Consider the following 20,006-nt stretch of genomic DNA (forward strand, 5'->3'; position numbering starts at 1 on the left):
TTGCAGCAGCGTTCGTGTCATGTCGGGATGGCCGAGCGGTCTAAGGCGCCAGACTCAAGACAAAATGTTCTTCCACTCATCGCGTGGAGAATTCTGGTCCTCGAATGTGGGCGTGGGTTCGAATCCCACTTCCGACAACTTTTCCCTGCCACACAAAATTTTAGGCCTAAAATGCAAGTCCACCTAGCCGGATTTGAACCAGCGACCTAAGGATGCCTGTGTGGTATAAGTTCGTCTACAGTCCTCCGCTCTACCAACTGAGCTATCGGTGGATGTAGCATCGTACAGTTCTTGTGCAGGACTATGCAGGTCATGTCACGTTTGTAGTATGACGTGGTTTTTAAAATGATGCGATAGCTCGCACGTAGCAGAGGGTGGTTTCGATCCACCGACCTCTGGGTTATGGGCCCAGCACGCTTCCTCTGCGCCACTCTGCTGAAGGTAGGTAAGCTGAAATGTGTCTGATGTAAGGTGTAGTTTAGTATTGCGAACAGCACTCGAACTATGACCTTTTTACCATTTCCAGGGGGATTAGCTCACATGGTAGAGCGCTCGCTTTGCATGCGAGAGGTACCGGGATCGATGCCCGGATCCTCCAAGACGATGTTTTTAATTTATTTATTTTTATACTAATTTCAGTAGTTGCCAATGGTCATAAGAGGATTTATGATGCTCCTAAGATTACCTGGTATTAATAATAATAATAATAATAATAATACTAAACCGCGCTGCATATGTCTAGAGCATTTCTTGCTGTTTAATTTCGCATTGACAGTATACACAGTTTCAGCTTTTAACATGATCGACCGTGTGGCATTCGGGCATTGACGCCATCGCGAACATATTATTTAAATGTGAACTCGTCTTCGGTAGTATAGTGGTAAGTATCCCCGCCTGTCACGCGGGAGACCGGGGTTCGATTCCCCGCCGGGGAGGTTCTTTTTATCTTGTCAATGTTTCGTTTCACGTCAGTAGCGTTCGCGGGACTGTCCGGGAATACAGATTTACGCCCGGTTAGCTCAGTCGGTAGAGCATCAGACTTTTAATCTGAGGGTCGCGGGTTCGAGTCCCTCATCGGGCGTAACAATTATTTGGTACGATGGTGAACTAACTTTCACCACAATGTCTTGTCGAAAGAGGATGAATAACGTAACATTTGCGGAGTGGCAAAGGCGAAGCAAACTTGATGGGGAACTAGCTCAGATGGTAGAGCGCTCGCTTAGCATGCGAGAGGTACCGGGATCGATGCCCGGGTTCTCCAATGCCTTTTCCATAGGCGTAAAATAAATGAAATTTGCGCAGAGCAATTTGCAGCAGCGTTCGTGTCATGTCGGGATGGCCGAGCGGTCTAAGGCGCCAGACTCAAGACAAAATGTTCTTCCACTCATCGCGTGGAGAATTCTGGTCCTCGAATGAGGGCGTGGGTTCGAATCCCACTTCCGACAACTTTTCCCTGCCACACAAAATTTTAGGCCTAAAATGCAAATCCACCGAGCCGGATTTGAACCAGCGACCTAAGGATGCCTGAGTGGTATAAGTTCGTCTACAGTCCTCCGCTCTACCAACTGAGCTATCGGTGGATGTAGCATCGTACAGTTCTTGTGCAGGACTATGCAGGTCATGTCACGTTTGTAGTATGACGTGGTTTTTAAAATGATGCGATAGCTCGCACGTAGCAGAGGGTGGTTTCGATCCACCGACCTCTGGGTTATGGGCCCAGCACGCTTCCTCTGCGCCACTCTGCTGAAGGTAGGTAAGCTGAAATGTGTCTGATGTAAGGTGTAGTTTAGTATTGCGAACAGCACTCGAACTATGACCTTTTTACCATTTCCAGGGGGATTAGCTCACATGGTAGAGCGCTCGCTTTGCATGCGAGAGGTACCGGGATCGATGCCCGGATCCTCCAAGACGATGTTTTTAATTTATTTATTTTTATACTAATTTCAGTAGTTGCCAATGGTCATAAGAGGATTTATGATGCTCCTAAGATTACCTGGTATTAATAATAATAATAATAATACTAAACCGCGCTGCATATGTCTAGAGCATTTCTTGCTGTTTAATTTCGCATTGACAGTATACACAGTTTCAGCTTTTAACATGATCGACCGTGTGGCATTCGGGCATTGACGCCATCGCGAACATATTATTTAAATATGAACTCGTCCTCGGTAGTATAGTGGTAAGTATCCCCGCCTGTCACGCGGGAGACCGGGGTTCGATTCCCCGCCGGGGAGGTTCTTTTTATCTTGTCAATGTTTCGTTTCACGTCAGTAGCGTTCGCGGGACTGTCCGGGAATACAGATTTACGCCCGGTTAGCTCAGTCGGCAGAGCATCAGACTTTTAATCTGAGGGTCGCGGGTTCGAGTCCCTCATCGGGCGTAACAATTATTTGGTACGATGGTGAACTAACTTTCACCACAATGTCTTGTCGAAAGAGGATGAATAACGTAACATTTGCGGAGTGGCAAAGGCGAAGCAAACTTGATGGGGAACTAGCTCAGATGGTAGAGCGCTAGCTTAGCATGCGAGAGGTACCGGGATCGATGCCCGGGTTCTCCAATGCCTTTTCCATAGGCGTAAAATAAATGAAATTTGCGCAGAGCAATTTGCAGCAGCGTTCGTGTCATGTCGGGATGGCCGAGCGGTCTAAGGCTTCAGACTCAAGACAAAATGTTCTTCCACTCATCGCGTGGAGAATTCTGGTCCTCGAATGAGGGCGTGGGTTCGAATCCCACTTCCGACAACTTTTCCCTGCCACACAAAATTTTAGGCCTAAAATGCAAGTCCACCGAGCCGGATTTGAACCAGCGACCTAAGGATGCCTGAGTGGTATAAGTTCGTCTACAGTCCTCCGCTCTACCAACTGAGCTATCGGTGGATGTAGCATCGTACAGTTCTTGTGCAGGACTATGCAGGTCATGTCACGTTTGTAGTATGACGTGGTTTTTAAAATGATGCGATAGCTCGCACGTAGCAGAGGGTGGTTTCGATCCACCGACCTCTGGGTTATGGGCCCAGCACGCTTCCTCTGCGCCACTCTGCTGAAGGTAGGTAAGCTGAAATGTGTCTGATGTAAGGTGTAGTTTAGTATTGCGAACAGCACTCGAACTATGACCTTTTTACCATTTCCAGGGGGATTAGCTCACATGGTAGAGCGCTCGCTTTGCATGCGAGAGGTACCGGGATCGATGCCCGGATCCTCCAAGACGATGTTTTTAATTTATTTATTTTTGCCAATGGTCATAAGAGGATTTATGATGCTTCTAAGATTACCTGGTATTAATAATAATAATAATAATACTAAACCGCGCTGCATATGTCTAGAGCATTTCTTGCTGTTTAATTTCGCATTGACAGTATACACAGTTTCAGCTTTTAACATGATCGACCGTGTGGCATTCGGGCATTGACGCCATCGCGAACATATTATTTAAATATGAACTCGTCCTCGGTAGTATAGTGGTAAGTATCCCCGCCTGTCACGCGGGAGACCGGGGTTCGATTCCCCGCCGGGGAGGTTCTTTTTATCTTGTCAATGTTTCGTTTCACGTCAGTGGCGTTTGCGGGACTGTCCGGGAATACAGATTTACGCCCGGTTAGCTCAGTCGGTAGAGCATCAGACTTTTAATCTGAGGGTCGCGGGTTCGAGTCCCTCATCGGGCGTAACAATTATTTGGTACGATGGTGAACTAACTTTCACCACAATGTCTTGTCGAAAGAGGATGAATAACGTAACATTTGCGGAGTGGCAAAGGCGAAGCAAACTTGATGGGGAACTAGCTCAGATGGTAGAGCGCTCGCTTAGCATGCGAGAGGTAACGGGATCGATGCCCGGGTTCTCCAATGCCTTTTCCATAGGCGTAAAATAAATGAAATTTGCGCAGAGCAATTTGCAGCAGCGTTCGTGTCATGTCGGGATGGCCGCGCGGTCTAAGGCGCCAGACTCAAGACAAAATGTTCTTCCACTCATCGCGTGGAGAATTCTGGTCCTCGAATGTGGGCGTGGGTTCGAATCCCACTTCCGACAACTTTTCCCTGCCACACAAAATTTTAGGCCTAAAATGCAAGTCCACCGAGCCGGATTTGAACCAGCGACCTAAGGATGCCTGAGTGGTATAAGTTCGTCTACAGTCCTCCGCTCTACCAACTGAGCTATCGGTGGATGTAGCATCGTACAGTTCTTGTGCAGGACTATGCAGGTCATGTCACGTTTGTAGTACGACGTGGTTTTTAAAATGATGCGATAGCTCGCACGTAGCAGAGGGTGGTTTCGATCCACCGACCTCTGGGTTATGGGCTCAGCACGCTTCCTCTGCGCCACTCTGCTGAAGGTAGGTAAGCTGAAATGTGTCTGATGTAAGGTGTAGTTTAGTATTGCGAACAGCACTCGAACTATGACCTTTTTACCATTTCCAGGGGGATTAGCTCACATGGTAGAGCGCTCGCTTTGCATGCGAGAGGTACCGGGATCGATGCCCGGATCCTCCAAGACGATGTTTTTAATTTATTTATTTTTATACTAATTTCAGTAGTTGCCAATGGTCATAAGAGGATTTATGATGCTCCTAAGATTACCTGGTATTAATAATAATAATAATAATAATAATACTAAACCGCGCTGCATATGTCTAGAGCATTTCTTGCTGTTTAATTTCGCATTGACAGTATACACAGTTTCAGCTTTTAACATGATCGACCGTGTGGCATTCGGGCATTGACGCCATCGCAAACATATTATTTAAATATGAACTCGTCCTCGGTAGTATAGTGGTAAGTATCCCCGCCTGTCACGCGGGAGACCGGGGTTCGATTCCCCGCCGGGGAGGTTCTTTTTATCTTGTCAATGTTTCGTTTCACGTCAGTAGCGTTCGCGGGACTGTCCGGGAATACAGATTTACGCCCGGTTAGCTCAGTCGGTAGAGCATCAGACTTTTAATCTGAGGGTCGCGGGTTCGAGTCCCTCATCGGGCGTAACAATTATTTGGTACGATGGTGAACTAACTTTCACCACAATGTCTTGTCGAAAGAGGATGAATAACGTAACATTTGCGGAGTGGCAAAGGCGAAGCAAACTTGATGGGGAACTAGCTCAGATGGTAGAGCGCTCGCTTAGCATGCGAGAGGTACCGGGATCGATGCCCGGGTTCTCCAATGCCTTTTCCATAGGCGTAAAATAAATGAAATTTGCGCAGAGCAATTTGCAGCAGCGTTCGTGTCATGTCGGGATGGCCGAGCGGTCTAAGGCGCCAGACTCAAGACAAAATGTTCTTCCACTCATCGCGTGGAGAATTCTGGTCCTCGAATGAGGGCGTGGGTTCGAATCCCACTTCCGACAACTTTTCCCTGCCACACAAAATTTTAGGCCTAAAATGCAAGTCCACCGAGCCGGATTTGAACCAGCGACCTAAGGATGCCTGAGTGGTATAAGTTCGTCTACAGTCCTCCGCTCTACCAACTGAGCTATCGGTGGATGTAGCATCGTACAGTTCTTGTGCAGGACTATGCAGGTCATGTCACGTTTGTAGTATGACGTGGTTTTTAAAATGATGCGATAGCTCGCACGTAGCAGAGGGTGGTTTCGATCCACCGACCTCTGGGTTATGGGCCCAGCACGCTTCCTCTGCGCCACTCTGCTGAAGGTAGGTAAGCTGAAATGTGTCTGATGTAAGGTGTAGTTTAGTATTGCGAACAGCACTCGAACTATGACCTTTTTACCATTTCCAGGGGGATTAGCTCACATGGTAGAGCGCTCGCTTTGCATGCGAGAGGTACCGGGATCGATGCCCGGATCCTCCAAGACGATGTTTTTAATTTATTTATTTTTATACTAATTTCAGTAGTTGCCAATGGTCATAAGAGGATTTATGATGCTCCTAAGATTACCTGGTATTAATAATAATAATAATAATAATACTAAACCGCGCTGCATATGTCTAGAGCATTTCTTGCTGTTTAATTTCGCATTGACAGCATACACAGTTTCAGCTTTTAACATGATCGACCGTGTGGCATTCGGGCATTGACGCCATCGCGAACATATTATTTAAATATGAACTCGTCCTCGGTAGTATAGTGGTAAGTATCCCCGCCTGTCACGCGGGAGACCGGGGTTCGATTCCCCGCCGGGGAGGTTCTTTTTATCTTGTCAATGTTTCGTTTCACGTCAGTAGCGTTCGCGGGACTGTCCGGGAATACAGATTTACGCCCGGTTAGCTCAGTCGGTAGAGCATCAGACTTTTAATCTGAGGGTCGCGGGTTCGAGTCCCTCATCGGGCGTAACAATTATTTGGTACGATGGTGAACTAACTTTCACCACAATGTCTTGTCGAAAGAGGATGAATAACGTAACATTTGCGGAGTGGCAAAGGCGAAGCAAACTTGATGGGGAACTAGCTCAGATGGTAGAGCGCTCGCTTAGCATGCGAGAGGTACCGGGATCGATGCCCGGGTTCTCCAATGCCTTTTCCATAGGCGTAAAATAAATGAAATTTGCGCAGAGCAATTTGCAGCAGCGTTCGTGTCATGTCGGGATGGCCGAGCGGTCTAAGGCGCCAGACTCAAGACAAAATGTTCTTCCACTCATCGCGTGGAGAATTCTGGTCCTCGAATGAGGGCGTGGGTTCGAATCCCACTTCCGACAACTTTTCCCTGCCACACAAAATTTTAGGCCTAAAATGCAAGTCCACCGAGCCGGATTTGAACCAGCGACCTAAGGATGCCTGAGTGGTATAAGTTCGTCTACAGTCCTCCGCTCTACCAACTGAGCTATCGGTGGATGTAGCATCGTACAGTTCTTGTGCAGGACTATGCAGGTCATGTCACGTTTGTAGTATGACGTGGTTTTTAAAATGATGCGATAGCTCGCACGTAGCAGAGGGTGGTTTCGATCCACCGACCTCTGGGTTATGGGCCCAGCACGCTTCCTCTGCGCCACTCTGCTGAAGGTAGGTAAGCTGAAATGTGTCTGATGTAAGGTGTAGTTTAGTATTGCGAACAGCACTCGAACTATGACCTTTTTACCATTTCCAGGGGGATTAGCTCACATGGTAGAGCGCTCGCTTTGCATGCGAGAGGTACCGGGATCGATGCCCGGATCCTCCAAGACGATGTTTTTAATTTATTTATTTTTATACTAATTTCAGTAGTTGCCAATGGTCATAAGAGGATTTATGATGCTCCTAAGATTACCTGGTATTAATAATAATAATAATAATACTAAACCGCGCTGCATATGTCTAGAGCATTTCTTGCTGTTTAATTTCGCATTGACAGTATACACAGTTTCAGCTTTTAACATGATCGACCGTGTGGCATTCGGGCATTGACGCCATCGCGAACATATTATTTAAATATGAACTCGTCCTCGGTAGTATAGTGGTAAGTATCCCCGCCTGTCACGCGGGAGACCGGGGTTCGATTCCCCGCCGGGGAGGTTCTTTTTATCTTGTCAATGTTTCGTTTCACGTCAGTAGCGTTCGCGGGACTGTCCGGGAATACAGATTTACGCCCGGTTAGCTCAGTCGGTAGAGCATCAGACTTTTAATCTGAGGGTCGCGGGTTCGAGTCCCTCATCGGGCGTAAAAATTATTTGGTACGATGGTGAACTAACTTTCACCACAATGTCTTGTCGAAAGAGGATGAATAACGTAACATTTGCGGAGTGGCAAAGGCGAAGCAAACTTGATGGGAACTAGCTCAGATGGTAGAGCGCTCGCTTAGCATGCGAGAGGTACCGGGATCGATGCCCGGGTTCTCCAATGCCTTTTCCATAGGCGTAAAATAAATGAAATTTGCGCAGAGCAATTTGCAGCAGCGTTCGTGTCATATCGGGATGGCCGAGCGGTCTAAGGCGCCAGACTCAAGACAAAATGTTCTTCCACTCATCGCGTGGAGAATTCTGGTCCTCGAATGAGGGCGTGGGTTCGAATCCCACTTCCGACAACTTTTCCCTGCCACACAAAATTTTAGGCCTAAAATGCAAGTCCACCGAGCCGGATTTGAACCAGCGACCTAAGGATGCCTGAGTGGTATAAGTTCGTCTACAGTCCTCCGCTCTACCAACTGAGCTATCGGTGGATGTAGCATCGTACAGTTCTTGTGCAGGACTATGCAGGTCATGTCACGTTTGTAGTATGACGTGGTTTTTAAAATGATGCGATAGCTCGCACGTAGCAGAGGGTGGTTTCGATCCACCGACTTCTGGGTTATGGGCACAGCACGCTTCCTCTGCGCCACTCTGCTGAAGGTAGGTAAGCTGAAATGTGTCTGATGTAAGGTGTAGTTTAGTATTGCGAACAGCACTCGAACTATGACCTTTTTACCATTTCCAGGGGGATTAGCTCACATGGTAGAGCGCTCGCTTTGCATGCGAGAGGTACCGGGATCGATGCCCGGATCCTCCAAGACGATGTTTTTAATTTATTTATTTTTATACTAATTTCAGTAGTTGCCAATGGTCATAAGAGGATTTATGATGCTCCTAAGATTACCTGGTATTAATAATAATAATAATAATACTAAACCGCGCTGCATATGTCTAGAGCATTTCTTGCTGTTTAATTTCGCATTGACAGTATACACAGTTTCAGCTTTTAACATGATCGACCGTGTGGCATTCGGGCATTGACGCCATCGCGAACATATTATTTAAATATGAACTCGTCCTCGGTAGTATAGTGGTAAGTATCCCCGCCTGTCACGCGGGAGACCGGGGTTCGATTCCCCGCCGGGGAGGTTCTTTTTATCTTGTCAATGTTTCGTTTCACGTCAGTAGCGTTCGCGGGACTGTCCGGGAATACAGATTTACGCCCGGTTAGCTCAGTCGGTAGAGCATCAGACTTTTAATCTGAGGGTCGCGGGTTCGAGTCCCTCATCGGGCGTAACAATTATTTGGTACGATGGTGAACTAACTTTCACCACAATGTCTTGTCGAAAGAGGATGAATAACGTAACATTTGCGGAGTGGCAAAGGCGAAGCAAACTTGATGGGGAACTAGCTCAGATGGTAGAGCGCTCGCTTAGCATGCGAGAGGTACCGGGATTGATGCCCGGGTTCTCCAATGCCTTTTCCATAGGCGTAAAATAAATGAAATTTGCGCAGAGCAATTTGCAGCAGCGTTCGTGTCATGTCGGGATGGCCGAGCGGTCTAAGGCGCCAGACTCAAGACAAAATGTTCTTCCACTCATCGCGTGGAGAATTCTGGTCCTCGAATGAGGGCGTGGGTTCGAATCCCACTTCCGACAACTTTTCCCTGCCACACAAAATTTTAGGCCTAAAATGCAAGTCCACCGAGCCGGATTTGAACCAGCGACCTAAGGATGCCTGAGTGGTATAAGTTCGTCTACAGTCCTCCGCTCTACCAACTGAGCTATCGGTGGATGTAGCATCGTACAGTTCTTGTGCAGGACTATGCAGGTCATGTCACGTTTGTAGTATGACGTGGTTTTTAAAATGATGCGATAGCTCGCACGTAGCAGAGGGTGGTTTCGATCCACCGACCTCTGGGTTATGGGCCCAGCACGCTTCCTCTGCGCCACTCTGCTGAAGGTAGGTAAGCCTAAATGTGTCTGATGTAAGGTGTAGTTTAGTATTGCGAACAGCACTCGAACTATGACCTTTTTACCATTTCCAGGGGGATTAGCTCACATGGTAGAGCGCTCGCTTTGCATGCGAGAGGTACCGGGATCGATGCCCGGATCCTCCAAGACGATGTTTTTAATTTATTTATTTTTATACTAATTTCAGTAGTTGCCAATGGTCATAAGAGGATTTATGATGCTCCTAAGATTACCTGGTATTAATAATAATAATAATAATACTAAACCGCGCTGCATATGTCTAGAGCATTTCTTGCTGTTTAATTTCGCATTGACAGTATACACAGTTTCAGCTTTTAACATGATCGACCGTGTGGCATTCGGGCATTGACGCCATCGCGAACATATTATTTAAATATGAACTCGTCCTCGGTAGTATAGTGGTAAGTATCCCCGCCTGTCACGCGGGAGACCGGGGTTCGATTCCCCGCCGGGGAGGTTCCTTTTATCTTGTCAATGTTTCGTTTCACGTCAGTAGCGTTCGCGGGACTGTCCGGGAATACAGATTTACGCCCGGTTAGCTCAGTCGGTAGAGCATCAGACTTTTAATCTGAGGGTCGCGGGTTCGAGTCCCTCATCGGGCGTAACAATTATTTGGTACGATGGTGAACTAACTTTCACCACAATGTCTTGTCGAAAGAGGATGAATAACGTAACATTTGCGGAGTGGCAAAGGCGAAGCAAACTTGATGGGGAACTAGCTCAGATGGTAGAGCGCTCGCTTAGCATGCGAGAGGTACCGGGATCGATGCCCGGGTTCTCCAATGCCTTTTCCATAGGCGTAAAATAAATGAAATTTGCGCAGAGCAATTTGCAGCAGCGTTCGTGTCATGTCGGGATGGCCGAGCGGTCTAAGGCGCCAGACTCAAGACAAAATGTTCTTCCACTCATCGCGTGGAGAATTCTGGTCCTCGAATGAGGGCGTGGGTTCGAATCCCACTTCCGACAACTTTTCCCTGCCACACAAAATTTTAGGCCTAAAATGCAAGTCCACCGAGCCGGATTTGAACCAGCGACCTAAGGATGCCTGAGTGGTATAAGTTCGTCTACAGTCCTCCGCTCTACCAACTGAGCTATCGGTGGATGTAGCATCGTACAGTTCTTGTGCAGGACTATGCAGGTCATGTCACGTTTGTAGTATGACGTGGTTTTTAAAATGATGCGATAGCTCGCACGTAGCAGAGGGTGGTTTCGATCCACCGACCTCTGGGTTATGGGCCCAGCACGCTTCCTCTGCGCCACTCTGCTGAAGGTAGGTAAGCTGAAATGTGTCTGATGTAAGGTGTAGTTTAGTATTGCGAACAGCACTCGAACTATGACCTTTTTACCATTTCCAGGGGGATTAGCTCACATGGTAGAGCGCTCGCTTTGCATGCGAGAGGTACCGGGATCGATTCCCGGATCCTCCAAGACGATGTTTTTAATTTATTTATTTTTATACTAATTTCAGTAGTTGCCAATGGTCATAAGAGGATTTATGATGCTCCTAAGATTACCTGGTATTAATAATAATAATAATAATACTAAACCGCGCTGCATATGTCTAGAGCATTTCTTGCTGTTTAATTTCGCATTGACAGTATACACAGTTTCAGCTTTTAACATGATCGACCGTGTGGCATTCGGGCATTGACGCCATCGCGAACATATTATTTAAATATGAACTCGTCCTCGGTAGTATAGTGGTAAGTATCCCCGCCTGTCACGCGGGAGACCGGGGTTCGATTCCCCGCCGGGGAGGTTCTTTTTATCTTGTCAATGTTTCGTTTCACGTCAGTAGCGTTCGCGGGACTGTCCGGGAATACAGATTTACGCCCGGTTAGCTCAGTCGGTAGAGCATCAGACTTTTAATCTGAGGGTCGCGGGTTCGAGTCCCTCATCGGGCGTAACAATTATTTGGTACGATGGTGAACTAACTTTCACCACAATGTCTTGTCGAAAGAGGATGAATAACGTAACATTTGCGGAGTGGCAAAGGCGAAGCAAACTTGATGGGGAACTAGCTCAGATGGTAGAGCGCTCGCTTAGCATGCGAGAGGTACCGGGATCGATGCCCGGGTTCTCCAATGCCTTTTCCATAGGCGTAAAATAAATGAAATTTGCGCAGAGCAATTTGCAGCAGCGTTCGTGTCATGTCGGGATGGCCGAGCGGTCTAAGGCGCCAGACTCAAGACAAAATGTTCTTCCACTCATCGCGTGGAGAATTCTGGTCCTCGAATGAGGGCGTGGGTTCGAATCCCACTTCCGACAACTTTTCCCTGCCACACAAAATTTTAGGCCTAAAATGCAAGTCCACCGAGCCGGATTTGAACCAGCGACCTAAGGATGCCTGAGTGGTATAAGTTCGTCTACAGTCCTCCACTCTACCAACTGAGCTATCGGTGGATGTAGCATCGTACAGTTCTTGTGCAGGACTATGCAGGTCATGTCACGTTTGTAGTATGACGTGGTTTTTAAAATGATGCGATAGCTTGCACGTAGCAGAGGGTGGTTTCGATCCACCGACCTCTGGGTTATGGGCCCAGCACGCTTCCTCTGCGCCACTCTGCTGAAGGTAGGTAAGCTGAAATGTGTCTGATGTAAGGTGTAGTTTAGTATTGCGAACAGCACTCGAGCTATGACCTTTTTACCATTTCCAGGGGGATTAGCTCACATGGTAGAGCGCTCGCTTTGCATGCGAGAGGTACCGGGATCGATGCCCGGATCCTCCAAGACGATGTTTTTAATTTATTTATTTTTATACTAATTTCAGTAGTTGCCAATGGTCATAAGAGGATTTATGATGCTCCTAAGATTACCTGGTATTAATAATAATAATAATAATACTAAACCGCGCTGCATATGTCTAGAGCATTTCTTGCTGTTTAATTTCGCATTGACAGTATACACAGTTTCAGCTTTTAACATGATCGACCGTGTGGCATTCGGGCATTGACGCCATCGCGAACATATTATTTAAATATGAACTCGTCCTCGGTAGTATAGTGGTAAGTATCCCCGCCTGTCACGCGGGAGACCGGGGTTCGATTCCCCGCCGGGGAGGTTCTTTTTATCTTGTCAATGTTTCGTTTCACGTCAGTAGCGTTCGCGGGACTGTCCGGGAATACAGATTTACGCCCGGTTAGCTCAGTCGGTAGAGCATCAGACTTTTAATCTGAGGGTCGCGGGTTCGAGTCCCTCATCGGGCGTAACAATTATTTGGTACGATGGTGAACTAACTTTCACCACAATGTCTTGTCGAAAGAGGATGAATAACGTAACATTTGCGGAGTGGCAAAGGCGAAGCAAACTTGATGGGGAACTAGCTCAGATGGTAGAGCGCTCGCTTAGCATGCGAGAGGTACCGGGATCGATGCCCGGGTTCTCCAATGCCTTTTCCATAGGCGTAAAATAAATGAAATTTGCGCAGAGCAATTTGCAGCAGCGTTCGTGTCATGTCGGAATGGCCGAGCGGTCTAAGGCGCCAGACTCAAGACAAAATGTTCTTCCACTCATCGCGTGGAAAATTCTGGTCCTCGAATGAGGGCGTGGGTTCGAATCCCACTTCCGACAACTTTTCCCTGCCACACAAAATTTTAGGCCTAAAATGCAAGTCCACCGAGCCGGATTTGAACCAGCGACCTAAGGATGCCTGAGTGGTATAAGTTCGTCTACAGTCCTCCGCTCTACCAACTGAGCTATCGGTGGATGTAGCATCGTACAGTTCTTGTGCAGGACTATGCAGGTCATGTCACGTTTGTAGTATGACGTGGTTTTTAAAATGATGCGATAGCTCGCACGTAGCAGAGGGTGGTTTCGATCCACCGACCTCTGGGTTATGGGCCCAGCACGCTTCCTCTGCGCCACTCTGCTGAAGGTAGGTAAGCTGAAATGTGTCTGATGTAAGGTGTAGTTTAGTATTGCGAACAGCACTCGAGCTATGACCTTTTTACCATTTCCAGGGGGATTAGCTCACATGGTAGAGCGCTCGCTTTGCATGCGAGAGGTACCGGGATCGATGCCCGGATCCTCCAAGACGATGTTTTTAATTTATTTATTTTTATACTAATTTCAGTAGTTGCCAATGGTCATAAGAGGATTTATGATGCTCCTAAGATTACCTGGTATTAATAATAATAATAATAATACTAAACCGCGCTGCATATGTCTAGAGCATTTCTTGCTGTTTAATTTCGCATTGACAGTATACACAGTTTCAGCTTTTAACATGATCGACCGTGTGGCATTCGGGCATTGACGCCATCGCGAACATATTATTTAAATATGAACTCGTCCTCGGTAGTATAGTGGTAAGTATCCCCGCCTGTCACGCGGGAGACCGGGGTTCGATTCCCCGCCGGGGAGGTTCTTTTTATCTTGTCAATGTTTCGTTTCACGTCAGTAGCGTTCGCGGGACTGTCCGGGAATACAGATTTACGCCCGGTTAGCTCAGTCGGTAGAGCATCAGACTTTTAATCTGAGGGTCGCGGGTTCGAGTCCCTCATCGGGCGTAACAATTATTTGGTACGATGGTGAACTAACTTTCACCACAATGTCTTGTCGAAAGAGGATGAATAACGTAACATTTGCGGAGTGGCAAAGGCGAAGCAAACTTGATGGGGAACTAGCTCAGATGGTAGAGCGCTCGCTTAGCATGCGAGAGGTACCGGGATCGATGCCCGGGTTCTCCAATGCCTTTTCCATAGGCGTAAAATAAATGAAATTTGCGCAGAGCAATTTGCAGCAGCGTTCGTGTCATGTCGGAATGGCCGAGCGGTCTAAGGCGCCAGACTCAAGACAAAATGTTCTTCCACTCATCGCGTGGAAAATTCTGGTCCTCGAATGAGGGCGTGGGTTCGAATCCCACTTCCGACAACTTTTCCCTGCCACACAAAATTTTAGGCCTAAAATGCAAGTCCACCGAGCCGGATTTGAACCAGCGACCTAAGGATGCCTGAGTGGTATAAGTTCGTCTACAGTCCTCCGCTCTACCAACTGAGCTATCGGTGGATGTAGCATCGTACAGTTCTTGTGCAGGACTATGCAGGTCATGTCACGTTTGTAGTATGACGTGGTTTTTAAAATGATGCGATAGCTCGCACGTAGCAGAGGGTGGTTTCGATCCACCGACCTCTGGGTTATGGGCCCAGCACGCTTCCTCTGCGCCACTCTGCTGAAGGTAGGTAAGCTGAAATGTGTCTGATGTAAGGTGTAGTTTAGTATTGCGAACAGCACTCGAACTATGACCTTTTTACCATTTCCAGGGGGATTAGCTCACATGGTAGAGCGCTCGCTTTGCATGCGAGAGGTACCGGGATCGATGCCCGGATCCTCCAAGACGATGTTTTTAATTTATTTATTTTTATACTAATTTCAGTAGTTGCCAATGGTCATAAGAGGATTTATGATGCTCCTAAGATTACCTGGTATTAATAATAATAATAATAATACTAAACCGCGCTGCATATGTCTAGAGCATTTCTTGCTGTTTAATTTCGCATTGACAGTATACACAGTTTCAGCTTTTAACATGATCGACCGTGTGGCATTCGGGCATTGACGCCATCGCGAACATATTATTTAAATATGAACTCGTCCTCGGTAGTATAGTGGTAAGTATCCCCGCCTGTCACGCGGGAGACCGGGGTTCGATTCCCCGCCGGGGAGGTTCTTTTTATCTTGTCAATGTTTCGTTTCACGTCAGTAGCGTTCGCGGGACTGTCCGGGAATACAGATTTACGCCCGGTTAGCTCAGTCGGTAGAGCATCAGACTTTTAATCTGAGGGTCGCGGGTTCGAGTCCCTCATCGGGCGTAACAATTATTTGGTACGATGGTGAACTAACTTTCACCACAATGTCTTGTCGAAAGAGGATGAATAACGTAACATTTGCGGAGTGGCAAAGGCGAAGCAAACTTGATGGGGAACTAGCTCAGATGGTAGAGCGCTCGCTTAGCATGCGAGAGGTACCGGGATCGATGCCCGGGTTCTCCAATGCCTTTTCCATAGGCGTAAAATAAATGAAATTTGCGCAGAGCAATTTGCAGCAGCGTTCGTGTCATGTCGGGATGGCCGAGCGGTCTAAGGCGCCAGACTCAAGACAAAATGTTCTTCCACTCATCGCGTGGAGAATTCTGGTCCTCGAATGAGGGCGTGGGTTCGAATCCCACTTCCGACAACTTTTCCCTGCCACACAAAATTTTAGGCCTAAAATGCAAGTCCACCGAGCCGGATTTGAACCAGCGACCTAAGGATGCCTGAGTGGTATAAGTTCGTCTACAGTCCTCCGCTCTACCAACTGAGCTATCGGTGGATGTAGCATCGTACAGTTCTTGTGCAGGACTATGCAGGTCATGTCACGTTTGTAGTATGACGTGGTTTTTAAAATGATGCGATAGCTCGCACGTAGCAGAGGGTGGTTTCGATCCACCGACCTCTGGGTTATGGGCCCAGCACGCTTCCTCTGCGCCACTCTGCTGAAGGTAGGTAAGCTGAAATGTGTCTGATGTAAGGTGTAGTTTAGTATTGCGAACAGCACTCAAACTATGACCTTTTTACCATTTCCAGGGGGATTAGCTCACATGGTAGAGCGCTCGCTTTGCATGCGAGAGGTACCGGGATCGATGCCCGGATCCTCCAAGACGATGTTTTTAATTTATTTATTTTTATACTAATTTCAGTAGTTGCCAATGGTCATAAGAGGATTTATGATGCTCCTAAGATTACCTGGTATTAATAATAATAATAATAATACTAAACCGCGCTGCATATGTCTAGAGCATTTCTTGCTGTTTAATTTCGCATTGACAGTATACACAGTTTCAGCTTTTAACATGATCGACCGTGTGGCATTCGGGCATTGACGCCATCGCGAACATATTATTTAAATATGAACTCGTCCTCGGTAGTATAGTGGTAAGTATCCCCGCCTGTCACGCGGGAGACCGGGGTTCGATTCCCCGCCGGGGAGGTTCTTTTTATCTTGTCAATGTTTCGTTTCACGTCAGTAGCGTTCGCGGGACTGTCCGGGAATACAGATTTACGCCCGGTTAGCTCAGTCGGTAGAGCATCAGACTTTTAATCTGAGGGTCGCGGGTTCGAGTCCCTCATCGAGCGTAACAATTATTTGGTACGATGGTGAACTAACTTTCACCACAATGTCTTGTCGAAAGAGGATGAATAACGTAACATTTGCGGAGTGGCAAAGGCGAAGCAAACTTGATGGGGAACTAGCTCAGATGGTAGAGCGCTCGCTTAGCATGCGAGAGGTACCGGGATCGATGCCCGGGTTCTCCAATGCCTTTTCCATAGGCGTAAAATAAATGAAATTTGCGCAGAGCAATTTGCAGCAGCGTTCGTGTCATGTCGGGATGGCCGAGCGGTCTAAGGCGCCAGACTCAAGACAAAATGTTCTTCCACTCATCGCGTGGAGAATTCTGGTCCTCAAATGAAGGCGTGGGTTCGAATCCCACTTCCGAAAACTTTTCCCTGCCACACAAAATTTTAGGCCTAAAATGCAAGTCCACCGAGCCGGATTTGCACCAGCGACCTAAGGATGCCTGAGTGGTATAAGTTCGTCTACAGTCCTCCGCTCTACCAACTGAGCTATCGGTGGATGTAGCATCGTACAGTTCTTGTGCAGGACTATGCAGGTCATGTCACGTTTGTAGTATGACGTGGTTTTTAAAATGATGCGATAGCTCGCACGTAGCAGAGGGTGGTTTCGATCCACCGACCTCTGGGTTATGGGCCCAGCACGCTTCCTCTGCGCCACTCTGCTGAAGGTAGGTAAGCTGAAATGTGTCTGATGTAAGGTGTAGTTTAGTATTGCGAACAGCACTCGAACTATGACCTTTTTACCATTTCCAGGGGGATTAGCTCACATGGTAGAGCGCTCGCTTTGCATGCGAGAGGTACCGGGATCGATGCCCGGATCCTCCAAGACGATGTTTTTAATTTATTTATTTTTATACTAATTTCAGTAGTTGCCAATGGTCATAAGAGGATTTATGATGCTCCTAAGATTACCTGGTATTAATAATAATAATAATAATAATACTAAACCGCGCTGCATATGTCTAGAGCATTTCTTGCTGTTTAATTTCGCATTGACAGTATACACAGTTTCAGCTTTTAACATGATCGACCGTGTGGCATTCGGGCATTGACGCCATCGCGAACATATTATTTAAATATGAACTCGTCCTCGGTAGTATAGTGGTAAGTATCCCCGCCTGTCACGCGGGAGACCGGGGTTCGATTCCCCGCCGGGGAGGTTCTTTTTATCTTGTCAATGTTTCGTTTCACGTCAGTAGCGTTCGCGGGACTGTCCGGGAATACAGATTTACGCCCGGTTAGCTCAGTCGGTAGAGCATCAGACTTTTAATCTGAGGGTCGCGGGTTCGAGTCCCTCATCGGGCGTAACAATTATTTGGTACGATGGTGAACTAACTTTCACCACAATGTCTTGTCGAAAGAGGATGAATAACGTAACATTTGCGGAGTGGCAAAGGCGAAGCAAACTTGATGGGGAACTAGCTCAGATGGTAGAGCGCTCGCTTAGCATGCGAGAGGTACCGGGATCGATGCCCGGGTTCTCCAATGCCTTTTCCATAGGCGTAAAATAAATGAAATTTGCGCAGAGCAATTTGCAGCAGCGTTCGTGTCATGTCGGGATGGCCGAGCGGTCTAAGGCGCCAGACTCAAGACAAAATGTTCTTCCACTCATCGCGTGGAGAATTCTGGTCCTCGAATGAGGGCGTGGCTTCGAATCCCACTTCCGACAACTTTTCCCTGCCACACAAAATTTTAGGCCTAAAATGCAAGTCCACCGAGCCGGATTTGAACCAGCGACCTAAGGATGCCTGAGTGGTATAAGTTCGTCTACAGTCCTCCGCTCTACCAACTGAGCTATCGGTGGATGTAGCATCGTACAGTTCTTGTGCAGGACTATGCAGGTCATGTCACGTTTGTAGTATGACGTGGTTTTTAAAATGATGCGATAGCTCGCACGTAGCAGAGGGTGGTTTCGATCCACCGACCTCTGGGTTATGGGCCCAGCACGCTTCCTCTGCGCCACTCTGCTGAAGGTAGGTAAGCTGAAATGTGTCTGATGTAAGGTGTAGTTTAGTATTGCGAACAGCACTCGAACTATGACCTTTTTACCATTTCCAGGGGGATTAGCTCACATGGTAGAGCGCTCGCTTTGCATGCGAGAGGTACCGGGATCGATGCCCGGATCCTCCAAGACGATGTTTTTAATTTATTTATTTTTATACTAATTTCAGTAGTTGCCAATGGTCATAAGAGGATTTATGATGCTCCTAAGATTACCTGGTATTAATAATAATAATAATAATACTAAACCGCGCTGCATATGTCTAGAGCATTTCTTGCTGTTTAATTTCGCATTGACAGTATACACAGTTTCAGCTTTTAACATGATCGACCGTGTGGCATTCGGGCATTGACGCCATCGCGAACATATTATTTAAATATGAACTCGTCCTCGGTAGTATAGTGGTAAGTATCCCCGCCTGTCACGCGGGAGACCGGGGTTCGATTCCCCGCCGGGGAGGTTCTTTTTATCTTGTCAATGTTTCGTTTCACGTCAGTAGCGTTCGCGGGACTGTCCGGGAATACAGATTTACGCCCGGTTAGCTCAGTCGGTAGAGCATCAGACTTTTAATCTGAGGGTCGCGGGTTCGAGTCCCTCATCGGGCGTAACAATTATTTGGTACGATGGTGAACTAACTTTCACCACAATGTCTTGTCGAAAGAGGATGAATAACGTAACATTTGCGGAGTGGCAAAGGCGAAGCAAACTTGATGGGGAACTAGCTCAGATGGTAGAGCGCTCGCTTAGCATGCGAGAGGTAACGGGATCGATGCCCCGGTTCTCCAATGCCTTTTCCATAGGCGTAAAATAAATGAAATTTGCGCAGAGCAATTTGCAGCAGCGTTCGTGTCATGTCGGGATGGCCGAGCGGTCTAAGGCGCCAGACTCAAGACAAAATGTTCTTCCACTCATCGCGTGGAGAATTCTGGTCCTCGAATGAGGGTGTGGGTTCGAATCCCACTTCCGACAACTTTTCCCTGCCACACAAAATTTTAGGCCTAAAATGCAAGTCCACCGAGCCGGATTTGAACCAGCGACCTAAGGATGCCTGAGTGGTATAAGTTCGTCTACAGTCCTCCGCTCTACCAACTGAGCTATCGGTCGATGTAGCATCGTACAGTTCTTGTGCAGGACTATGCAGGTCATGTCACGTTTGTAGTATGACGTGGTTTTTAAAATGATGCGATGGCTCGCACGTAGCAGAGGGTGGTTTCGATCCACCGACCTCTGGGTTATGGGCCCAGCACGCTTCCTCTGCGCCACTCTGCTGAAGGTAGGTAAGCTGAAATGTGTCTGATGTAAGGTGTAG

The 20,006-nt window shown here is 47.4% G+C and overlaps 84 non-coding genes across 84 annotated transcripts; 70 read left to right on the forward strand and 14 right to left on the reverse strand.

Annotated features, from left to right (window-relative positions):
- The first annotated feature begins 21 nt into the window (after positions 1-21).
- Positions 22-137, forward strand: Trnal-caa (transfer RNA leucine (anticodon CAA)). The gene is made up of 2 exons: positions 22-59; positions 92-137. It is a non-coding gene; the product is annotated as a tRNA-Leu (tRNA).
- A 388-nt stretch (positions 138-525) lies between these two features.
- On the forward strand, positions 526-598 carry Trnaa-ugc (transfer RNA alanine (anticodon UGC)). The gene has a single exon. It is a non-coding gene; the product is annotated as a tRNA-Ala (tRNA).
- A 265-nt stretch (positions 599-863) lies between these two features.
- Trnad-guc (transfer RNA aspartic acid (anticodon GUC)) lies at positions 864-935 on the forward strand. Its single transcript has one exon. It is a non-coding gene; the product is annotated as a tRNA-Asp (tRNA).
- Positions 936-1,008: 73 nt separating this feature from the next.
- On the forward strand, positions 1,009-1,081 carry Trnak-uuu (transfer RNA lysine (anticodon UUU)). Its single transcript has one exon. It is a non-coding gene; the product is annotated as a tRNA-Lys (tRNA).
- A 107-nt stretch (positions 1,082-1,188) lies between these two features.
- Positions 1,189-1,261, forward strand: Trnaa-agc (transfer RNA alanine (anticodon AGC)). The gene has a single exon. It is a non-coding gene; the product is annotated as a tRNA-Ala (tRNA).
- Positions 1,262-1,329: 68 nt separating this feature from the next.
- Trnal-caa (transfer RNA leucine (anticodon CAA)) lies at positions 1,330-1,445 on the forward strand. Its single transcript has 2 exons — positions 1,330-1,367; positions 1,400-1,445. It is a non-coding gene; the product is annotated as a tRNA-Leu (tRNA).
- A 41-nt stretch (positions 1,446-1,486) lies between these two features.
- Positions 1,487-1,580, reverse strand: Trnay-gua (transfer RNA tyrosine (anticodon GUA)). The gene is made up of 2 exons: positions 1,544-1,580; positions 1,487-1,522 (listed from the first exon to the last, which is right to left on the reverse strand). It is a non-coding gene; the product is annotated as a tRNA-Tyr (tRNA).
- A 253-nt stretch (positions 1,581-1,833) lies between these two features.
- On the forward strand, positions 1,834-1,906 carry Trnaa-ugc (transfer RNA alanine (anticodon UGC)). The gene has a single exon. It is a non-coding gene; the product is annotated as a tRNA-Ala (tRNA).
- Positions 1,907-2,165: 259 nt separating this feature from the next.
- Trnad-guc (transfer RNA aspartic acid (anticodon GUC)) lies at positions 2,166-2,237 on the forward strand. Its single transcript has one exon. It is a non-coding gene; the product is annotated as a tRNA-Asp (tRNA).
- A 73-nt stretch (positions 2,238-2,310) lies between these two features.
- Trnak-uuu (transfer RNA lysine (anticodon UUU)) lies at positions 2,311-2,383 on the forward strand. The gene has a single exon. It is a non-coding gene; the product is annotated as a tRNA-Lys (tRNA).
- A 248-nt stretch (positions 2,384-2,631) lies between these two features.
- Trnal-caa (transfer RNA leucine (anticodon CAA)) lies at positions 2,632-2,747 on the forward strand. Its single transcript has 2 exons — positions 2,632-2,669; positions 2,702-2,747. It is a non-coding gene; the product is annotated as a tRNA-Leu (tRNA).
- Positions 2,748-2,788: 41 nt separating this feature from the next.
- Positions 2,789-2,882, reverse strand: Trnay-gua (transfer RNA tyrosine (anticodon GUA)). The gene is made up of 2 exons: positions 2,846-2,882; positions 2,789-2,824 (listed from the first exon to the last, which is right to left on the reverse strand). It is a non-coding gene; the product is annotated as a tRNA-Tyr (tRNA).
- Positions 2,883-3,135: 253 nt separating this feature from the next.
- Positions 3,136-3,208, forward strand: Trnaa-ugc (transfer RNA alanine (anticodon UGC)). The gene has a single exon. It is a non-coding gene; the product is annotated as a tRNA-Ala (tRNA).
- Positions 3,209-3,449: 241 nt separating this feature from the next.
- Trnad-guc (transfer RNA aspartic acid (anticodon GUC)) lies at positions 3,450-3,521 on the forward strand. The gene has a single exon. It is a non-coding gene; the product is annotated as a tRNA-Asp (tRNA).
- A 73-nt stretch (positions 3,522-3,594) lies between these two features.
- Positions 3,595-3,667, forward strand: Trnak-uuu (transfer RNA lysine (anticodon UUU)). Its single transcript has one exon. It is a non-coding gene; the product is annotated as a tRNA-Lys (tRNA).
- A 405-nt stretch (positions 3,668-4,072) lies between these two features.
- Trnay-gua (transfer RNA tyrosine (anticodon GUA)) lies at positions 4,073-4,166 on the reverse strand. The gene is made up of 2 exons: positions 4,130-4,166; positions 4,073-4,108 (listed from the first exon to the last, which is right to left on the reverse strand). It is a non-coding gene; the product is annotated as a tRNA-Tyr (tRNA).
- A 253-nt stretch (positions 4,167-4,419) lies between these two features.
- Trnaa-ugc (transfer RNA alanine (anticodon UGC)) lies at positions 4,420-4,492 on the forward strand. The gene has a single exon. It is a non-coding gene; the product is annotated as a tRNA-Ala (tRNA).
- Positions 4,493-4,757: 265 nt separating this feature from the next.
- Trnad-guc (transfer RNA aspartic acid (anticodon GUC)) lies at positions 4,758-4,829 on the forward strand. The gene has a single exon. It is a non-coding gene; the product is annotated as a tRNA-Asp (tRNA).
- Positions 4,830-4,902: 73 nt separating this feature from the next.
- Trnak-uuu (transfer RNA lysine (anticodon UUU)) lies at positions 4,903-4,975 on the forward strand. Its single transcript has one exon. It is a non-coding gene; the product is annotated as a tRNA-Lys (tRNA).
- Positions 4,976-5,082: 107 nt separating this feature from the next.
- Trnaa-agc (transfer RNA alanine (anticodon AGC)) lies at positions 5,083-5,155 on the forward strand. Its single transcript has one exon. It is a non-coding gene; the product is annotated as a tRNA-Ala (tRNA).
- A 68-nt stretch (positions 5,156-5,223) lies between these two features.
- Trnal-caa (transfer RNA leucine (anticodon CAA)) lies at positions 5,224-5,339 on the forward strand. The gene is made up of 2 exons: positions 5,224-5,261; positions 5,294-5,339. It is a non-coding gene; the product is annotated as a tRNA-Leu (tRNA).
- Positions 5,340-5,380: 41 nt separating this feature from the next.
- On the reverse strand, positions 5,381-5,474 carry Trnay-gua (transfer RNA tyrosine (anticodon GUA)). Its single transcript has 2 exons — positions 5,438-5,474; positions 5,381-5,416 (listed from the first exon to the last, which is right to left on the reverse strand). It is a non-coding gene; the product is annotated as a tRNA-Tyr (tRNA).
- Positions 5,475-5,727: 253 nt separating this feature from the next.
- On the forward strand, positions 5,728-5,800 carry Trnaa-ugc (transfer RNA alanine (anticodon UGC)). Its single transcript has one exon. It is a non-coding gene; the product is annotated as a tRNA-Ala (tRNA).
- A 262-nt stretch (positions 5,801-6,062) lies between these two features.
- Positions 6,063-6,134, forward strand: Trnad-guc (transfer RNA aspartic acid (anticodon GUC)). The gene has a single exon. It is a non-coding gene; the product is annotated as a tRNA-Asp (tRNA).
- Positions 6,135-6,207: 73 nt separating this feature from the next.
- Positions 6,208-6,280, forward strand: Trnak-uuu (transfer RNA lysine (anticodon UUU)). Its single transcript has one exon. It is a non-coding gene; the product is annotated as a tRNA-Lys (tRNA).
- A 107-nt stretch (positions 6,281-6,387) lies between these two features.
- Trnaa-agc (transfer RNA alanine (anticodon AGC)) lies at positions 6,388-6,460 on the forward strand. The gene has a single exon. It is a non-coding gene; the product is annotated as a tRNA-Ala (tRNA).
- Positions 6,461-6,528: 68 nt separating this feature from the next.
- Trnal-caa (transfer RNA leucine (anticodon CAA)) lies at positions 6,529-6,644 on the forward strand. The gene is made up of 2 exons: positions 6,529-6,566; positions 6,599-6,644. It is a non-coding gene; the product is annotated as a tRNA-Leu (tRNA).
- Positions 6,645-6,685: 41 nt separating this feature from the next.
- On the reverse strand, positions 6,686-6,779 carry Trnay-gua (transfer RNA tyrosine (anticodon GUA)). Its single transcript has 2 exons — positions 6,743-6,779; positions 6,686-6,721 (listed from the first exon to the last, which is right to left on the reverse strand). It is a non-coding gene; the product is annotated as a tRNA-Tyr (tRNA).
- Positions 6,780-7,032: 253 nt separating this feature from the next.
- Positions 7,033-7,105, forward strand: Trnaa-ugc (transfer RNA alanine (anticodon UGC)). Its single transcript has one exon. It is a non-coding gene; the product is annotated as a tRNA-Ala (tRNA).
- Positions 7,106-7,364: 259 nt separating this feature from the next.
- Positions 7,365-7,436, forward strand: Trnad-guc (transfer RNA aspartic acid (anticodon GUC)). The gene has a single exon. It is a non-coding gene; the product is annotated as a tRNA-Asp (tRNA).
- Positions 7,437-7,509: 73 nt separating this feature from the next.
- On the forward strand, positions 7,510-7,582 carry Trnak-uuu (transfer RNA lysine (anticodon UUU)). Its single transcript has one exon. It is a non-coding gene; the product is annotated as a tRNA-Lys (tRNA).
- Positions 7,583-7,829: 247 nt separating this feature from the next.
- On the forward strand, positions 7,830-7,945 carry Trnal-caa (transfer RNA leucine (anticodon CAA)). The gene is made up of 2 exons: positions 7,830-7,867; positions 7,900-7,945. It is a non-coding gene; the product is annotated as a tRNA-Leu (tRNA).
- Positions 7,946-7,986: 41 nt separating this feature from the next.
- Positions 7,987-8,080, reverse strand: Trnay-gua (transfer RNA tyrosine (anticodon GUA)). The gene is made up of 2 exons: positions 8,044-8,080; positions 7,987-8,022 (listed from the first exon to the last, which is right to left on the reverse strand). It is a non-coding gene; the product is annotated as a tRNA-Tyr (tRNA).
- A 253-nt stretch (positions 8,081-8,333) lies between these two features.
- Positions 8,334-8,406, forward strand: Trnaa-ugc (transfer RNA alanine (anticodon UGC)). Its single transcript has one exon. It is a non-coding gene; the product is annotated as a tRNA-Ala (tRNA).
- Positions 8,407-8,665: 259 nt separating this feature from the next.
- On the forward strand, positions 8,666-8,737 carry Trnad-guc (transfer RNA aspartic acid (anticodon GUC)). Its single transcript has one exon. It is a non-coding gene; the product is annotated as a tRNA-Asp (tRNA).
- A 73-nt stretch (positions 8,738-8,810) lies between these two features.
- On the forward strand, positions 8,811-8,883 carry Trnak-uuu (transfer RNA lysine (anticodon UUU)). Its single transcript has one exon. It is a non-coding gene; the product is annotated as a tRNA-Lys (tRNA).
- Positions 8,884-8,990: 107 nt separating this feature from the next.
- Trnaa-agc (transfer RNA alanine (anticodon AGC)) lies at positions 8,991-9,063 on the forward strand. The gene has a single exon. It is a non-coding gene; the product is annotated as a tRNA-Ala (tRNA).
- Positions 9,064-9,131: 68 nt separating this feature from the next.
- Positions 9,132-9,247, forward strand: Trnal-caa (transfer RNA leucine (anticodon CAA)). Its single transcript has 2 exons — positions 9,132-9,169; positions 9,202-9,247. It is a non-coding gene; the product is annotated as a tRNA-Leu (tRNA).
- Positions 9,248-9,288: 41 nt separating this feature from the next.
- Positions 9,289-9,382, reverse strand: Trnay-gua (transfer RNA tyrosine (anticodon GUA)). Its single transcript has 2 exons — positions 9,346-9,382; positions 9,289-9,324 (listed from the first exon to the last, which is right to left on the reverse strand). It is a non-coding gene; the product is annotated as a tRNA-Tyr (tRNA).
- A 253-nt stretch (positions 9,383-9,635) lies between these two features.
- On the forward strand, positions 9,636-9,708 carry Trnaa-ugc (transfer RNA alanine (anticodon UGC)). Its single transcript has one exon. It is a non-coding gene; the product is annotated as a tRNA-Ala (tRNA).
- Positions 9,709-9,967: 259 nt separating this feature from the next.
- Positions 9,968-10,039, forward strand: Trnad-guc (transfer RNA aspartic acid (anticodon GUC)). Its single transcript has one exon. It is a non-coding gene; the product is annotated as a tRNA-Asp (tRNA).
- Positions 10,040-10,112: 73 nt separating this feature from the next.
- Trnak-uuu (transfer RNA lysine (anticodon UUU)) lies at positions 10,113-10,185 on the forward strand. The gene has a single exon. It is a non-coding gene; the product is annotated as a tRNA-Lys (tRNA).
- A 107-nt stretch (positions 10,186-10,292) lies between these two features.
- Positions 10,293-10,365, forward strand: Trnaa-agc (transfer RNA alanine (anticodon AGC)). The gene has a single exon. It is a non-coding gene; the product is annotated as a tRNA-Ala (tRNA).
- Positions 10,366-10,433: 68 nt separating this feature from the next.
- Positions 10,434-10,549, forward strand: Trnal-caa (transfer RNA leucine (anticodon CAA)). Its single transcript has 2 exons — positions 10,434-10,471; positions 10,504-10,549. It is a non-coding gene; the product is annotated as a tRNA-Leu (tRNA).
- A 41-nt stretch (positions 10,550-10,590) lies between these two features.
- On the reverse strand, positions 10,591-10,684 carry Trnay-gua (transfer RNA tyrosine (anticodon GUA)). The gene is made up of 2 exons: positions 10,648-10,684; positions 10,591-10,626 (listed from the first exon to the last, which is right to left on the reverse strand). It is a non-coding gene; the product is annotated as a tRNA-Tyr (tRNA).
- A 253-nt stretch (positions 10,685-10,937) lies between these two features.
- Positions 10,938-11,010, forward strand: Trnaa-ugc (transfer RNA alanine (anticodon UGC)). Its single transcript has one exon. It is a non-coding gene; the product is annotated as a tRNA-Ala (tRNA).
- Positions 11,011-11,269: 259 nt separating this feature from the next.
- Positions 11,270-11,341, forward strand: Trnad-guc (transfer RNA aspartic acid (anticodon GUC)). The gene has a single exon. It is a non-coding gene; the product is annotated as a tRNA-Asp (tRNA).
- Positions 11,342-11,414: 73 nt separating this feature from the next.
- Trnak-uuu (transfer RNA lysine (anticodon UUU)) lies at positions 11,415-11,487 on the forward strand. Its single transcript has one exon. It is a non-coding gene; the product is annotated as a tRNA-Lys (tRNA).
- Positions 11,488-11,594: 107 nt separating this feature from the next.
- Positions 11,595-11,667, forward strand: Trnaa-agc (transfer RNA alanine (anticodon AGC)). Its single transcript has one exon. It is a non-coding gene; the product is annotated as a tRNA-Ala (tRNA).
- Positions 11,668-11,735: 68 nt separating this feature from the next.
- Positions 11,736-11,851, forward strand: Trnal-caa (transfer RNA leucine (anticodon CAA)). The gene is made up of 2 exons: positions 11,736-11,773; positions 11,806-11,851. It is a non-coding gene; the product is annotated as a tRNA-Leu (tRNA).
- A 41-nt stretch (positions 11,852-11,892) lies between these two features.
- Positions 11,893-11,986, reverse strand: Trnay-gua (transfer RNA tyrosine (anticodon GUA)). The gene is made up of 2 exons: positions 11,950-11,986; positions 11,893-11,928 (listed from the first exon to the last, which is right to left on the reverse strand). It is a non-coding gene; the product is annotated as a tRNA-Tyr (tRNA).
- Positions 11,987-12,239: 253 nt separating this feature from the next.
- Trnaa-ugc (transfer RNA alanine (anticodon UGC)) lies at positions 12,240-12,312 on the forward strand. The gene has a single exon. It is a non-coding gene; the product is annotated as a tRNA-Ala (tRNA).
- Positions 12,313-12,571: 259 nt separating this feature from the next.
- Trnad-guc (transfer RNA aspartic acid (anticodon GUC)) lies at positions 12,572-12,643 on the forward strand. The gene has a single exon. It is a non-coding gene; the product is annotated as a tRNA-Asp (tRNA).
- Positions 12,644-12,716: 73 nt separating this feature from the next.
- On the forward strand, positions 12,717-12,789 carry Trnak-uuu (transfer RNA lysine (anticodon UUU)). Its single transcript has one exon. It is a non-coding gene; the product is annotated as a tRNA-Lys (tRNA).
- Positions 12,790-12,896: 107 nt separating this feature from the next.
- Trnaa-agc (transfer RNA alanine (anticodon AGC)) lies at positions 12,897-12,969 on the forward strand. Its single transcript has one exon. It is a non-coding gene; the product is annotated as a tRNA-Ala (tRNA).
- Positions 12,970-13,037: 68 nt separating this feature from the next.
- On the forward strand, positions 13,038-13,153 carry Trnal-caa (transfer RNA leucine (anticodon CAA)). Its single transcript has 2 exons — positions 13,038-13,075; positions 13,108-13,153. It is a non-coding gene; the product is annotated as a tRNA-Leu (tRNA).
- Positions 13,154-13,194: 41 nt separating this feature from the next.
- Positions 13,195-13,288, reverse strand: Trnay-gua (transfer RNA tyrosine (anticodon GUA)). The gene is made up of 2 exons: positions 13,252-13,288; positions 13,195-13,230 (listed from the first exon to the last, which is right to left on the reverse strand). It is a non-coding gene; the product is annotated as a tRNA-Tyr (tRNA).
- A 253-nt stretch (positions 13,289-13,541) lies between these two features.
- Trnaa-ugc (transfer RNA alanine (anticodon UGC)) lies at positions 13,542-13,614 on the forward strand. The gene has a single exon. It is a non-coding gene; the product is annotated as a tRNA-Ala (tRNA).
- A 259-nt stretch (positions 13,615-13,873) lies between these two features.
- Positions 13,874-13,945, forward strand: Trnad-guc (transfer RNA aspartic acid (anticodon GUC)). Its single transcript has one exon. It is a non-coding gene; the product is annotated as a tRNA-Asp (tRNA).
- Positions 13,946-14,018: 73 nt separating this feature from the next.
- Trnak-uuu (transfer RNA lysine (anticodon UUU)) lies at positions 14,019-14,091 on the forward strand. Its single transcript has one exon. It is a non-coding gene; the product is annotated as a tRNA-Lys (tRNA).
- A 107-nt stretch (positions 14,092-14,198) lies between these two features.
- Positions 14,199-14,271, forward strand: Trnaa-agc (transfer RNA alanine (anticodon AGC)). The gene has a single exon. It is a non-coding gene; the product is annotated as a tRNA-Ala (tRNA).
- Positions 14,272-14,339: 68 nt separating this feature from the next.
- On the forward strand, positions 14,340-14,455 carry Trnal-caa (transfer RNA leucine (anticodon CAA)). Its single transcript has 2 exons — positions 14,340-14,377; positions 14,410-14,455. It is a non-coding gene; the product is annotated as a tRNA-Leu (tRNA).
- Positions 14,456-14,496: 41 nt separating this feature from the next.
- Trnay-gua (transfer RNA tyrosine (anticodon GUA)) lies at positions 14,497-14,590 on the reverse strand. Its single transcript has 2 exons — positions 14,554-14,590; positions 14,497-14,532 (listed from the first exon to the last, which is right to left on the reverse strand). It is a non-coding gene; the product is annotated as a tRNA-Tyr (tRNA).
- A 253-nt stretch (positions 14,591-14,843) lies between these two features.
- Positions 14,844-14,916, forward strand: Trnaa-ugc (transfer RNA alanine (anticodon UGC)). Its single transcript has one exon. It is a non-coding gene; the product is annotated as a tRNA-Ala (tRNA).
- Positions 14,917-15,175: 259 nt separating this feature from the next.
- Positions 15,176-15,247, forward strand: Trnad-guc (transfer RNA aspartic acid (anticodon GUC)). The gene has a single exon. It is a non-coding gene; the product is annotated as a tRNA-Asp (tRNA).
- Positions 15,248-15,320: 73 nt separating this feature from the next.
- Positions 15,321-15,393, forward strand: Trnak-uuu (transfer RNA lysine (anticodon UUU)). Its single transcript has one exon. It is a non-coding gene; the product is annotated as a tRNA-Lys (tRNA).
- Positions 15,394-15,500: 107 nt separating this feature from the next.
- Positions 15,501-15,573, forward strand: Trnaa-agc (transfer RNA alanine (anticodon AGC)). Its single transcript has one exon. It is a non-coding gene; the product is annotated as a tRNA-Ala (tRNA).
- Positions 15,574-15,641: 68 nt separating this feature from the next.
- On the forward strand, positions 15,642-15,757 carry Trnal-caa (transfer RNA leucine (anticodon CAA)). Its single transcript has 2 exons — positions 15,642-15,679; positions 15,712-15,757. It is a non-coding gene; the product is annotated as a tRNA-Leu (tRNA).
- Positions 15,758-15,798: 41 nt separating this feature from the next.
- On the reverse strand, positions 15,799-15,892 carry Trnay-gua (transfer RNA tyrosine (anticodon GUA)). Its single transcript has 2 exons — positions 15,856-15,892; positions 15,799-15,834 (listed from the first exon to the last, which is right to left on the reverse strand). It is a non-coding gene; the product is annotated as a tRNA-Tyr (tRNA).
- Positions 15,893-16,145: 253 nt separating this feature from the next.
- Positions 16,146-16,218, forward strand: Trnaa-ugc (transfer RNA alanine (anticodon UGC)). The gene has a single exon. It is a non-coding gene; the product is annotated as a tRNA-Ala (tRNA).
- Positions 16,219-16,477: 259 nt separating this feature from the next.
- On the forward strand, positions 16,478-16,549 carry Trnad-guc (transfer RNA aspartic acid (anticodon GUC)). Its single transcript has one exon. It is a non-coding gene; the product is annotated as a tRNA-Asp (tRNA).
- Positions 16,550-16,622: 73 nt separating this feature from the next.
- Trnak-uuu (transfer RNA lysine (anticodon UUU)) lies at positions 16,623-16,695 on the forward strand. Its single transcript has one exon. It is a non-coding gene; the product is annotated as a tRNA-Lys (tRNA).
- Positions 16,696-16,802: 107 nt separating this feature from the next.
- On the forward strand, positions 16,803-16,875 carry Trnaa-agc (transfer RNA alanine (anticodon AGC)). Its single transcript has one exon. It is a non-coding gene; the product is annotated as a tRNA-Ala (tRNA).
- Positions 16,876-17,447: 572 nt separating this feature from the next.
- Positions 17,448-17,520, forward strand: Trnaa-ugc (transfer RNA alanine (anticodon UGC)). Its single transcript has one exon. It is a non-coding gene; the product is annotated as a tRNA-Ala (tRNA).
- Positions 17,521-17,782: 262 nt separating this feature from the next.
- Positions 17,783-17,854, forward strand: Trnad-guc (transfer RNA aspartic acid (anticodon GUC)). Its single transcript has one exon. It is a non-coding gene; the product is annotated as a tRNA-Asp (tRNA).
- Positions 17,855-17,927: 73 nt separating this feature from the next.
- On the forward strand, positions 17,928-18,000 carry Trnak-uuu (transfer RNA lysine (anticodon UUU)). Its single transcript has one exon. It is a non-coding gene; the product is annotated as a tRNA-Lys (tRNA).
- Positions 18,001-18,107: 107 nt separating this feature from the next.
- Trnaa-agc (transfer RNA alanine (anticodon AGC)) lies at positions 18,108-18,180 on the forward strand. The gene has a single exon. It is a non-coding gene; the product is annotated as a tRNA-Ala (tRNA).
- Positions 18,181-18,248: 68 nt separating this feature from the next.
- Positions 18,249-18,364, forward strand: Trnal-caa (transfer RNA leucine (anticodon CAA)). Its single transcript has 2 exons — positions 18,249-18,286; positions 18,319-18,364. It is a non-coding gene; the product is annotated as a tRNA-Leu (tRNA).
- A 41-nt stretch (positions 18,365-18,405) lies between these two features.
- Positions 18,406-18,499, reverse strand: Trnay-gua (transfer RNA tyrosine (anticodon GUA)). Its single transcript has 2 exons — positions 18,463-18,499; positions 18,406-18,441 (listed from the first exon to the last, which is right to left on the reverse strand). It is a non-coding gene; the product is annotated as a tRNA-Tyr (tRNA).
- A 253-nt stretch (positions 18,500-18,752) lies between these two features.
- On the forward strand, positions 18,753-18,825 carry Trnaa-ugc (transfer RNA alanine (anticodon UGC)). Its single transcript has one exon. It is a non-coding gene; the product is annotated as a tRNA-Ala (tRNA).
- A 259-nt stretch (positions 18,826-19,084) lies between these two features.
- Positions 19,085-19,156, forward strand: Trnad-guc (transfer RNA aspartic acid (anticodon GUC)). The gene has a single exon. It is a non-coding gene; the product is annotated as a tRNA-Asp (tRNA).
- A 73-nt stretch (positions 19,157-19,229) lies between these two features.
- Positions 19,230-19,302, forward strand: Trnak-uuu (transfer RNA lysine (anticodon UUU)). The gene has a single exon. It is a non-coding gene; the product is annotated as a tRNA-Lys (tRNA).
- A 248-nt stretch (positions 19,303-19,550) lies between these two features.
- Positions 19,551-19,666, forward strand: Trnal-caa (transfer RNA leucine (anticodon CAA)). The gene is made up of 2 exons: positions 19,551-19,588; positions 19,621-19,666. It is a non-coding gene; the product is annotated as a tRNA-Leu (tRNA).
- Positions 19,667-19,707: 41 nt separating this feature from the next.
- On the reverse strand, positions 19,708-19,801 carry Trnay-gua (transfer RNA tyrosine (anticodon GUA)). Its single transcript has 2 exons — positions 19,765-19,801; positions 19,708-19,743 (listed from the first exon to the last, which is right to left on the reverse strand). It is a non-coding gene; the product is annotated as a tRNA-Tyr (tRNA).
- Between the last annotated feature and the right edge of the window lie 205 nt (positions 19,802-20,006).

Source organism: Hydractinia symbiolongicarpus, chromosome 3, assembly GCF_029227915.1.
Source record: "Hydractinia symbiolongicarpus strain clone_291-10 chromosome 3, HSymV2.1, whole genome shotgun sequence".
NCBI lineage: Eukaryota > Metazoa > Cnidaria > Hydrozoa > Anthoathecata > Hydractiniidae > Hydractinia > Hydractinia symbiolongicarpus.